We start from the raw sequence: 12946 nt of genomic DNA on the forward strand, positions 1-12946 counted from the left end.
CTGTGTTCTTTTTTAATTACTGGGCATGGAGGAGGAGGGAGGGACTGGGCTGTCATTTAGGATCTGTATACACGCCCACATGTGTGATATCAATATCATATGACCTGAAAAGCTCAGCTCAACAAGGAAATGTTCTCTCCAGCAATAGAGACCAAACTGAGCATGTGCAGTAGTACTACCCTCACTGTGTTTTATCTGGCCTTGCCAAGAGAGACCCTGCAGGAGGGGGAAGCTCTGTCCATACAGGATCAAAGAGACTTTTTAGACAATACAGAGGATAAATCAGTTAAATTCCACATTGAGTATAACAAGCATGCTATTCTGCATATACAGACAGATTTTACTGTTGTGGGTTTAGTAACACTTTAAAGTAGTTGTAAACCCACTATAAGGACTTTACAAAATCCGCTCTGTCTCCTAAGGATATGTTCCCCTGTGTCTGTAAGTTTATCATATCTAATTCCTGAGTGCCAATCGCTGCTTACGTGACCAGCCGGTGTTTTGTCAAATAGGGTCCTCCATCAGATGCTGTCCCCTGCGTACTGCGCATGCGCAGTACACAGGAACACAGATTCCGAAAATTGCCGAGGATGAACGGCGCCTGCGCCGTGAGTCCAGGTTCTATCCCCACTATCCAAGTGGACATAGAGTTAGAATAAAAAAGAGCCGAGCGCAGCGAGGCCGAGCCCGAAGCGTGGCGAGCGAAGCTCGCCCGCGAGGGGCCCTCTAAAATTCACAACCCTATGTCCGCTTGGATGGTGGGGCTACCACCTCCTCTCACGGCGCAGGTGCCGTTCAGCTTCGGAGATTTTCCGAAGCTTCGTCTGCTCCGTACTGCGCATGCGCAGTACGGAGCGGACACATATTGATGGCCGGACTCTATTAGGCAGAACACCGGCTCTCTTGCATTTCTCCATCTGAAAGATGCAGCGGGCGGGGCCGAGATTCCTTTACTGACACCAGTCAGGAGGGGAGGAGGAAAGAGCCGATGGGTCACGCAATTGCTGAGCTCCGCTCTGAAATTAGGTATAATCGTCATTTTTTTTTTATAAAACACAGACACAGGGGGACATATCCTTAGGAGACAGAGTGCATTATATAAAGTATTCAAAGCTATTTCAGCAGCGGGTGTCTGGGGCGGATAGGAGAGCTGCGGATGACAGAGGCACGTAAACTGACCACGGTAGTCATGGCTCAGTAGCCATGATGTACTGTGGTCAGTTTACAGAGTGGAGGGCAGAAACTGTCAGGAATAGCCAGGCATTTCAGGTGATATGGGGGCGAAATTACATAGGACAATCACTGTGCTGTATAACATGCTTTAACCACTAGCCAACCAGCCACTGCAGTTATACTGCAGCAGGTTGGCATGGAAGCTCAAATTGCCGTAGCTGTACGTCGCTCCTTTAAGACATCACAGCAGGCGCCGCATGTCCCCGAAGCCGATGCGAGTGCTCAGCGGGCATGATGACCACGCTGGGCTTCCGCAATCACTCATGACAGAGCGAGAACCGGGATCTGTGTGTGTAAAATGTTTAAATTTTGGCATATTTATTATAGCAAAAAGTACAAAATATTCTGTTTTAAAATAAATTATCAAATACCACCAAAAGAAAGCTCTATTTGTGGGGAAAAAAAGTACATAAATTTTGTTTGGGTACAGCGCCGCACGACCGCGCAATTGTCAGTTAAAGCGATGCAGCACCGTATCACAAAAAATGGCCTGGTCAGGAAGGGGGCAAATACTTCCGGGGCTAAAGTGGTTAAGGTAACAGGATCCAATTTTTTTTTTTTAGGTTAACAAATGCTTTAATGCTGGCCCCTTTTGCAGGTATAGTTATGAAAAACATTGAAAATAAGAGTCTGTGCACTGCCTCACCCTGCTCTGCGTATGCTCAGTTACTCTCTATTCTCGGGACTGTACCTTAAATCAGAGTCACTAGAGGCCTATCAGATGACAGCTTTAAGATTTACTGTTGCTGAAGGGGAAGTAAGCAACAGGAATGACACAGACTGTGAGAGCCAACACAGATTAGAGAGGGATAAAAGAAAAGCAGGAGAGATGGCAGGACAAACTCTGCTGCCAGGGAAATATTCTCTCCTTTCTCCCTCAACAACCCCTGAACTTCAAAACTGAAAAGCCTCTGTCAGCCTCAATCAAGGCTGGAATTGGACATATTTTTGTTGTAGAAAGTGACAAAGTTTTTGAGATCAAGGAGAGGGGAGAGTTTCCAGTATGAAAGTGACTGCTCTGGGCTTCAAGAAAATGGCGGTCTCCATAAAGAAGAAACCGGAGCAATGCTAGAGGCAATTTACACCACACAGCCAGCTTCCCACAGTAAGCATGGTGGCATCAGGGACTCGAATTGATAAGCCAACAATCTTCCAGAGCAGATCTTAAAGGGCCAGTAACATAAACCTAAAATAGGGGGAAAAAGAGATTAAAGCGGTAGTAAACCAGCAAATTTTTTATTTTTTTTTAAACCTGCAAAGCAAAAGGCATAATGAGCTAGTATGCACCGCATACTAGCTCATTATGAAATACTTACCTTAGAACGAGGCCCCGACATCTGGCCCCGATCCACGCCGAGGGAGCTGACATGCTCCCTCGGCGTCTCTTCCGGGTATCGCGGCTCCGGCGCTGTGAGTGGCCGGAGCCGCGATATCGTCACTCCCGCGCATGCGCGCGGGAGATTTCAGTCCGGCCAGACGAGCGCTGCCGGATTTTCACGGCGAGAACCCCCTTGTGCGCATGCGCCGCTGCAGTCAGCGGCGCATACCGAGGGGAATATCTCCTAAACCGTACATGTTTAGGAGATATTTTTTTTACCTACAGGTAAGCCTTATTATAGGCTTTCCTGTAGGTAAAAGTTAAAAAATTGACCATACAACCACTTTAATAAGAAAGGGGAGTTGCCACAAGCCCATGGGGGGTGACGCAAATAAGTTGTGTCCCTCCTGGTCATTCTGTGACTAGCAGCTGTGCCAAGTGAGCAACCTCCCTGTGGTCAGCGTGCCAAGCTGGACCAAGGCAAGTATGTAATACAGATCCTTTTTGGAGTTTAGCTTTAAAGCGTTTGTTAACACCCCCCCCCCCCCCCCCAAAAAAAAAAAAAAAAAAAACACAGATCTGTCCCTTTAAAGCATGTTACATAGCACAGTGCTTGTGCTGTATAAATTGGCACCCTGTAATACCTGGCTGATCCTGCCTGGCTATACCCCCCCCCCCCCTTTGCAAACAGACCACAATAATTATGGCTGCTGAGCACCCACATTGTGGTCTGTTTGTGTGCCTCCATCATCCTGTTCTCCTGTGTCTGTGTCTCCTCTGTCCTCCTCCCCTATCCGCATGTCAGCCCCGCCCCTCCGCACTCCCCCCGCTCTTGCTGCTCTCATATTTCATTCAAAAACATCCCATCTGCGCTATACCAGTAAATGTCCCTGTGCCTGTGTTAGGTAAAATACATGCCTATCTGTATGTATAACAGCGCGGCTCCCTGGCGCTCAGCTGACGTGGCTCTCACTCTCTCCTGTCCTCCCTGGCTGACATCAGCGGGAGTGCCCGCCCACTGGAACTGTAAGTCGGAAAGAGAGGAGACCCGCAGAGGCAGCTGAGCGCTGGGAACCACACTGTTATAGATACAGATACGGATATTTTTTTTACCTAGCACATGCACATGGACATTTATTGGTTTATTACAGTGCAGATGTGATGTTTTTATATAAGTGGTTTAACAACCACTTTAACTCACCAAATCGTTTTTTGAGAAATATCTATACTTAAAGGGGTCAGATCTGCAAAACTGAAGGTCAGCTTCACCCTTTTTGAATATTTATTATATAGCATGGAATGCAGCACAAGTGGGCACACCCCATGGTATGTGGGAACACCCAAAACTCCACGGCGAGCAGGAACAGTGCTACAAGCTGTGACCGGAACGCCGCTGGACTGCTCATAATGAACCATAAGAAACCTGTGGATGATGCCTTAACATAGCATGTTCCACCTAGAACAGAAACATCAATTTTCAGGAGATACTCATTATCCATCACTCATTGCACATCATAGGAAAAATATACACTACAAAATGAAAAGTCTTGTTGCCTAAGGCAACTATCACTTCTTATTTGATTTTCCATTTTCACTGCAGAAATGACAGTTAGAAGCTGGTTGGTTGCTAACTGCAGCTCTCTCATATCATGTCTTTCATCTTATATCACACCATAATCATATAAGTACAATAACAGTTTTCTCTTTTTTCTCTGGGCTCCCACAAAAGCTTGTACTCAGTCATGGCATCCTATGGCTCACAAACAGCACTAAATAAAAATGTAAAAATATCCCTGTTTGATTCCACAATGTGCCTTTCTTGATTACCTGAGTGTTCATTTAAACTGTTTAGATATATGTGTAAAAAATAATACAATTAAATCTGAAGTTTATCTTCTTACAACTTTCGTGATTTAATTTACCTGTAATGAAGGATGTCCTATGTTGTGCAGGCAGCTGGATTCTGGAGAAATCTTCACTGCAGGGTTGCCTGTCCTCTCCCTGTCTCTGAACCTCCAATGCTTTGGGGTTCAACAGTTTTGGGTCTTTAGGCCGAACAGCAGTACAGAAGGTCCCATGGGGACACACCCCCTCCTCCCTCCTTCCCATTGAGGGGAGTTTTTTCACTGATTACACTGCTTGTAACACAATCTGTGAATGGAGAAGATAATCCTGTGACTTATCAGACTCTCCCCCCATTCATAGATGGAGGGGGGAGGGGGTGTCTCCACTGTACTGCTGTTCTGCCTAAAGCAATGAAGCTGTTAAAGTGGTTGTAAACCCTTACAAACCACTTTGACCTACAGGTAAGCCTAGATTAAGGCTTACCTGTAGGTCCAAGAAATATCCCCTAAACCTACACGGTTTAGGAGATATTTACTAAAAGAAAGGCAACCCTGTCTACGACGCATGCGCGCAGGTGCACTATCGCCGTTAGCAACATGCCACTGCTAACGGCGATATGCCGTTAGTGGTGGCTCCCATGCGCATGTGTGGGAGTGACGTCATCGCTGCTCTGGCGCTGTGAGTAGCCGGAGCAGTGATACCCAGAAGAAGATGGACGCTCCGTGCTACAGGGGACAGCAGTAACATCGCTGGCTCATGTGTCAGGTAAGTGACACATAATGGGCTACTATGCGATGCATAGTAGCCCATTATGCTTTACCTTTACAGGGAGACAAAGAAGAAGTAAACCCGGGTTTACTTCTTCTTTAACCACTTCAATACAGGGCACTTAAACACCTTCCTGCCCAGACCAATTTTGAGCTTTCAGCGCTGTCGCACTTTGAATGACAATTGCGCGGTCATGCTACACTGTACCCAAATGAAATTTTTATCATTTTTTTCCCACAAATAGAGCTTTCTTTTGGTGGTATTTGATCACCTCTACGGTTTTTATTTTTTGCGCTACAAATAAAAAAATACCGAAAATTTTGAAAAAAAAAATGTTTTTTTTTGTTTCAGTTTCAAAACTTTGTAAATAAGTACGTTTTCTCCTTCACTGATGGGCACTGATAAGGTGGCACTGATGGGCACCAATGTGGCACCAATGAAGTGGCACTGATAGGCGGCACTGATGAGCGACACGGATGGGCGACACGGATGGGCGACACGGACGGACACTGATAGGTGGCACAAATTGGCACTGATAGCTGGCACGGATGGGCGGCACGGATTGGGCATGGATAGGCGGCACAGGTGGGCATGGATAGGCGGCACAGGTGGGCATAGATAGGCGGCACAGGTGGGCATGGATAGGCGGCACAGGTGGGCACTCATAGGCGGCACAGGTGGGCACTCAGGCGGCACAGGTGGGCACTCATAGGCGGCACAGGTGGGCACTCATAGGCGGCATCGGTGTTATAGTAATGGATGCCAATCAGTGCCAAACAATAATGCATGCCAATCAGTGATGCCCATTGTGGCCACCATCCATTATGGGCACTGATTGGCACCCATTGTGCTGACTGGCACCCTGGTGGTCTAGGGAGGATTATGGATTTTTATTACCTTTTCCCTGGTGGTCTAGTGGTGTCCCTGGTGGTCCAGTGTGGGCATCCTCGGGGGGGCTGTGCTGATAATCGATCAGCACAGACCCCCCCTGTCAGAGGAGCAGCCGATCGGCTCTCCTCTACTCGCGTCTGACAGACGCGAGTGAGGGAAAGCGGATCACCGGCTCTTCCCATTTACACTGTGATCAGCCGTGATTGGACACGGCTGATCACATGGTAAAGAGTCTCCGTCGGAGACTCTTTACCGAGATCGTAGTTGCCGGGTGTCAGACTGACACCCCGCAACAACGATCGCCACGATGCGCGCCCCCGGGGGCGCGCAGCGGCTCATAATCCTAATCACGTCATATGACGTCCGGTTAGGATAATGAAACCACTTTGCCGCCGTCAATTTGTAATAGGGCGGGCGGCAAGTGGTTAACCACTGCAGTACCGGTGTTCCACCAGAATTGGCAACCTGTCAGATTAGCTACCAGAAGTGACGTTCCACTAGCTGCACATTCATTCCACTGATACCAGGTTTACTAATCTGACAGAACACCTGCAATCAGAAGAAGCAGCAGTGGACATGTTAATACACCCAGCTACGCTACATCTTGAATATAACAGTAATTTTAGCAATAAAGTGAGCGTATAGAAATAAATATAGTATGTTGACATATGTGATGCTGTTTGGACGTTACGTTTTAAAATAAGCTGGACGCCAGCAGTAGGAAGGTGGCGGAGGTCATGATGGTACACCTCGCACTGCGGGGCTTTCAAAATTATACATGCAAACAGCATCACAGATGTCAATATACTATAATTATTTATATACGCTCAGTTTATTGCTAAAATTTGTGAGAAATTCAAGATGTAGCTGAATGTACTAAGATGTCCGCTGCCTTCTTCTGACTGCAGATGTTCTGTCAGATAAGAAATCCTGGTAGCGGTGGACGCATGCGCAGCTGACGGGACATCACTTCCGTTACCTAATCTGACGGGTCGCCAATTCTGAAGGAACACCAGATGCTCTAAGCCCTTGTACACACGGTCAGAGAATCTGTCGGAATGAGCCTTATCGGACCGTGTTGTCAGATAATCCGACTGTGTGTGGTATGCATCGGACTGATTCCGTTCGAATCTCCGTCCGACCCAATTTTCCAACATGTTCGACTAACTGGGCCAGACGGACCTAATCCGATCATGTGTAGAGCATTTTCATCGGACCAAGTGCCACGCATGCTCAGATCAAATTCCTACATCAAAGCTATTGGCTACTAGCCTGAATGTAGTCCCATCGTAACGAAATTACGTCATCACGTTCTGAAAGATCGGATTTTTCGCCAACTTGGCCCGACCGTGTGTATGCAACAGTTTCGGACACAATCCGTCTGACTAAATCCGACGGGCAAAATCCGACGGATTTGGTTGGCAAAATCTCCAACCGTGTGTACGTGGGCTAGGACTGGAAGAGGACAGGCATGCCTGCAATGAAGTTTTCTCCAGGATCCTGCTGCCTGCGCAACATGAGACATCTTTTGTTACAGGTAAGTAATGTGAGTAAAGCTGTAGTTTGTTTTTAGCTGTTTTTTTTTTAATTAAACTTGAGCTTTAACAATGTGTATTAACATTTAAAAAAAAAAAAAAACTTTCCATAGTTAGTAATGATACTAGTACTGCAAAAAGGGGTAATCAAATATGCTCATTACATATGCAGTTCCTGCTCTCTGCTTTACGTTGTTACACAGTAGTTCTGCATAGCTGCTCCTTCTTTCTGGTGCCTCACCTGACTCACTGAAAACAATGCACTCCCTGTGTGGTTGATATTTTATTTTTAGCAATTGTTTAACAAGGAGGATTCCAAGTAGTTGCATTAAATACAAAGGTCCCTTTAGTGGTTGCGTTATAAGTGCAAGTGTTAACAAATGTGGAAGTTACATAAAAAATTATTTTATAGTAAACCCTGCAATAATAACTCAAAATACCTACTCATTAGAAATACAGTATATTCTCTTCCTTTAAAAATGCTTTTCATGGTGAATGGAGAAGATTGGCACTTCTGGTTAGCAGTATAGCAGTAAAACTTGGTTGTGCTTCCTACCTTTCCCTGTGAGATTGTAGGCCACACACCCTCCCACCTTAACTACTACCCGGATATTGCTAAATAACCCCACCACACATTTTGGCAAAATATTTGGCCGCGGCACCTTTTATCGGTTTAACATCTACAACATTCAGTTGTACTTACTTTATTCTCACTTACTTTATACCAATTTACTAAACTGCCCAGTTTTCAGAACTCGGGCAGCCAGTCAACAGCATTGTTTATATAACAAACAGTCGCCCCCGGATATCCAGGGTGACCCGCTATGGGACCAGCTTTTCCACCCTGAAAAGTATTTTCCGTGCACATGCCAGTTATCAACAAATTAGTTGTAAAAGTAAACTAGTGATCACCACCCTGTGTATTCTCCTTGAATGCATTAGAAGCCCCAAAATGTCTCAGTACCCTCTTCTATCTTTACACCAGCATGTCCCATGGTTATCTATACTTTTACTCTAACGCTACTACTTTCTCATGTCAACTACAAGTCCCAGCATGTACACCCTGCCAGACATATTCTGAAAGAAAATGACATCCCTTTTTTCACCAGTATTGGAAGTACAGAATATGGAAACCAAAATCTGATATTTTTTTGCCAGTTACTTTAATAAATAATATCATAAGACTGTATATTCAAAGGACTAATTTTGAATATTTACTCAAACACGTGCCTGACAAATCATTGTGGTGAGAGGATGTCACCATTTAATCACAGACTAAACATCTACTCAGGCCATGTGTATACACTAAACTCACTGTGTAAACACAAGGTCAGGAAAAAGAGAAATGTAAAGGCCTTTCATGCAAGCATTCTGGAGGCATTTCTGTAACCAGACCACAGACAGGCAGATGTCATAACAGGTGGGGAGATGTCCTCCATCATTAGCAGATCCAAACCCCACCACTGAATCATGAAAGTCTGAAGTTGGCCATGGATGGGTAGAATTTGGAACAAAAATTCTTAGGAAAAGAAGGTTCTAAGAAAGTTTTTTTCTAATCATTAATGGGGTCAAATTGACATTCATTTTCAACCGCAGTGATGGAAAAATTCAAAGGAGCATGGAAAACCTCAAATCTCAAACAAACAAATATCTAAGGCTCCTTCCACATGGGGTTCCATGGAGTCCACCTGCTCAGCGGGGAATCTGTTTGCCAATGCTTAGTGAACAGGCGGGTGGCTGGTCCGCTTATACAAAACGAACACAGACACAGCCCATTCTTCTCTTTGGGTGGTTAGATGTAAATGGACCACCTGTCCATTTATACCCAACTGCCTTCCGATGTGATCTGCCCAACGGATGGCGAATGGATCCCCATTGGTCTGTTTTTGTGGATAGGATTGGATCGGATGTTGGCAGGCGTCAACAGACACATGTCTGTTAACTCCCACCGCTCCAGAGAGGACACTGGAGGGTCCAATCAGGTCCACCTGAAAAACTGACAGGTGGACCCGATTGGTCCACTAGTGTGAAAGGGGCCTAAAAGTGTACGTGGTTTTTGTTTATTCCAAAAACAAATGTTAAAATTCAACAGAATTTTTCAAACAACAAACAAATGTAGAGAGACTTTTTGTACAAATTTTCCTTAGACTTTTCCTAAGAATTTTGTTAGAAATTCTATCCATCTATGGTCAGCTTTAGTGCACTGAAGCTATGGATGCAGTGGTGTAGTTCTGACTGAGCTGTCACTGACAGCTCACAGTCAACTACCAATGATTTCGAGCTGGTAGGATTGGCTTCAAAAAAGGTATGCATAGCGATTTCCTACTTACAGGGTTAGATAGGTTAGTCTTAAGCCCCATACACACATCAGATTTTCTGCATATTTTTTCCATCAGACTTATCAAAACCATATAATATGAGGTTAAACCTTAGGAGTTTCAATGTGTATGCAATCAGGCAGGCCCTTGTACTACATGGTTTTGGTAAATCTGAAGGAAAAATCTGCAGAAAATCTGATGGTGTGTATGGTGCTTTAGATGCTAGAAGATTTAGACTACTTTCACACTGAGGCGGTGAGAGCGTCGGTGGTAAAGTGTTGCTAGTTTCAGTGGCGCATTACCATAGTTTTCGCTGTGTTTTTAACCCCTGCTAGGGGCCGAAGAAGGGGTTAATACCGGCTTTGCAGCACCGCTGCCCAAGTGCTTTGCATTCCAATGGGCAAGGGCGGTGGAGGAGTAGTGTATACACCGCTCCTCCACCACCCCAAAGATGCTGCTTGCAGGACTTTTTTTAACATCCCGCAAGCGCACAGCTCCATTGTGAAAGCACTCAGGCTTTCACACTGGAGAGACAGGAGAGGAACTTTACAGGCGCTTTGCTGGCGCTATTTTTAGCTCTAAAACGCCTGCAAAATGTCTCAGCGTGAAAGTGGCCGAAGGGATTTTAGTATTAGGGTGAACTTTTACTTGAAGTATTGTCTGATTCTTGTTGACTTGGAGAAATATTGCACCATGAGCCAACTGTCAACATCACCCTACTCGAAAAAAGTCAACTGAAAAAGAAGTGGAGGCGAAAATTGCTGGCCAAACAATGACTGTATCAGATGTAGTCAGCGTACGGGAATTCAGCAGCTGTGGTTCCCACAGGCTTCTGGATACAATAGCCGGCAGGGGAGATTACTTCATCCATTTTGTTGTTTAACTTTGATTAAGATCCTTTCACACTGGGGCAGATTTCAGGCGCTTAAGGCCCCTGCCCATTGGAATGAATGGGCAGCTCTTTCAAAGCATCTTAAAAGCGCTTTGAAAGTGCTACAAAACGGGAGCTTTTAAGCCCTTTTTTGGGGTTAAAAGCACACCGCTAGCGGCCAAAAAGCGCTGCTTAGACAGCGGTAAAGCGCTGCAAAAACGAGTGGTGATTTACCACGAATGCACAGAAGGCCCCTGTGTGAAAGGGGTCTTAGGGATCTATTAGTAGGGGAATGACAGAAATCTATAAGTGTATGGCTAGCCTTTTTGCTGTCCTGCCAACAACAATAATAAGGGCACTATCAAGAGTAAACAGAATGTTTCAGGTTGCCAGCGCCAGCTATTTGTATTTTATTCCACCATGGCCCCTACAAATGCTTGCAGTGAAATCACTGAATGATCACAGAATATTCGTGTGCATTATAAATAAAATATTCTAATAACATTCTTTGCCTGGGCGTCAGTTCCATTCTTATTATTTCTTCAAATTGAACAATACAAGTGGTAATGAGAGATCGTAGGTCATTCTGCCTGCAAGGCAGGTTTGTACATTGCATTATGCCGCTATCAACTGACAGCAATAGACAGCTGTTTAGTCTCAAATGATGGCGTCAAAGGGTTTAGTGATTTAATGATTACACGAAAGTGAATGCTATTCTTTTTAAAAGAGACTTTTATTCTGAATAAAACTGCTGCATATAACAGTGATTTAATTGGATTAGGTAATAGTCCAAATATAATTCATACCAATAAGTTAGTGTTCAGCTTTGGGAAATCATTGTGATTGTTGTTGCTGTGGGAGTTTTGGTGCCTGAATTTCTCACTACACAGATTTTCAGCTTACCGTAAGCCCTTGTGCACACGGTTGGATATTCCGACGGAATGTGTCCTATCGGACAATTTTGTCGGATATTCCGACTGTGTGTGGTCTGCATCGGACTGTTTCCGTCTGAATATCCGGCGGACCAAGTTTTCCAACTTGCCGGTAACATTTTCCGACAAAATGCTCCTATTGGACATACTCCGATCATGTGTAGCCTACTCCGACGGACAAAGTGCCACGCATGCTCAGATCAAATTCCTAGACCAAAGCTATTGGCTACTAGCCTGAACGTAGTTCCGTCGTAACGAAATAACGTCATCACGTTATGTACAATCGGATTTTCCGACAATTTAGTCCGACCATGTGTATGCAACATCACTTCTGTACCTCTTCTGGAATTAATCAGACGGATTTGGTTTTCGGAATCTCCGACCGTGTGCACAAGGGCTAAGAGGTACACACTTGTGGGGAAATACCATCCCACCGGTTGTCCTGGGAATGTTTGTCTCCAAACGTGATGATTAAAGCAGCCCATACATTAGTATTTTTTGTTTTTTTGTTTAACCAGAAGATTGAACTAAAAAAAACGTCCCGATTCCCCCATCCTCACATTTGAGGTGGATGAGGGAACCATTCCCGCTTAGGTATTGTGTTCCTCAAGGTTAGCTAGTATAGGTGTTTGGAGAGGAGAGGGAGCATTTTTAAGACTAGATAGGCCTTAGCTAGAAATTTACTTTAAGTTTAAAGTGGAAGTAAACTCATCAATGTAATAGTTTCAAAAAAACAGTTACATTCCCGGAATGCTGGGAATGCTAACTGCACATTGGTTGTGCTCTCAGTCAAACTGTCAAACCATCCAAAGGCTGGTGTCACAACTGATCACATGTGCAGCACCATGGCAGTTGAAGATTAAACAGGGTCAAAAATGGCAGCTTCCATGGCTGAAAACGATAGGAGGGTTTACTTCAACTTTAAGTTCCTTACTTTGTAAGTTCTTTTAGTTCTTTCAGCACAGGTTTCCTTTAAAACACCAGCATCCACCCAAAACTGACATTTCATCAATCACACTCTAATTCTTCCCTTTGTTGTAGGAGATCAGCTTTTCTATGAGAGATTTGTATTCACTTTCCAAAATGAAACTATAAGCAGGATCTGTAATCTTTAATATCCAGTTTATATGCACAGCAATCTATTAAAGGAAACCTTGTCATGGAGGCCATGAATAATGAAAGGTGTCAGGTAGAGAATCAAAGAACTGAGATGCCAAGTAAATGTGTTTATAAAT

The 12946-nt window shown here is 44.7% G+C and overlaps 1 protein-coding gene across 2 annotated transcripts in view; it reads right to left on the minus strand.

Moving 5' to 3' along the window:
* MAML3 (mastermind like transcriptional coactivator 3) overlaps positions 1-12946 on the minus strand; it is a 470120-nt gene that overhangs the window by 389971 nt on the left and 67203 nt on the right. The gene's annotated exons all lie outside the window — the stretch shown is intronic.

This window comes from Lithobates pipiens, unplaced genomic scaffold, assembly GCF_037356315.1.
Source record: "Lithobates pipiens isolate NorthernLeopardFrog02 unplaced genomic scaffold, aLitPip1_a1.2 Scaffold_13, whole genome shotgun sequence".
Lineage (NCBI taxonomy): Eukaryota > Metazoa > Chordata > Amphibia > Anura > Ranidae > Lithobates > Lithobates pipiens.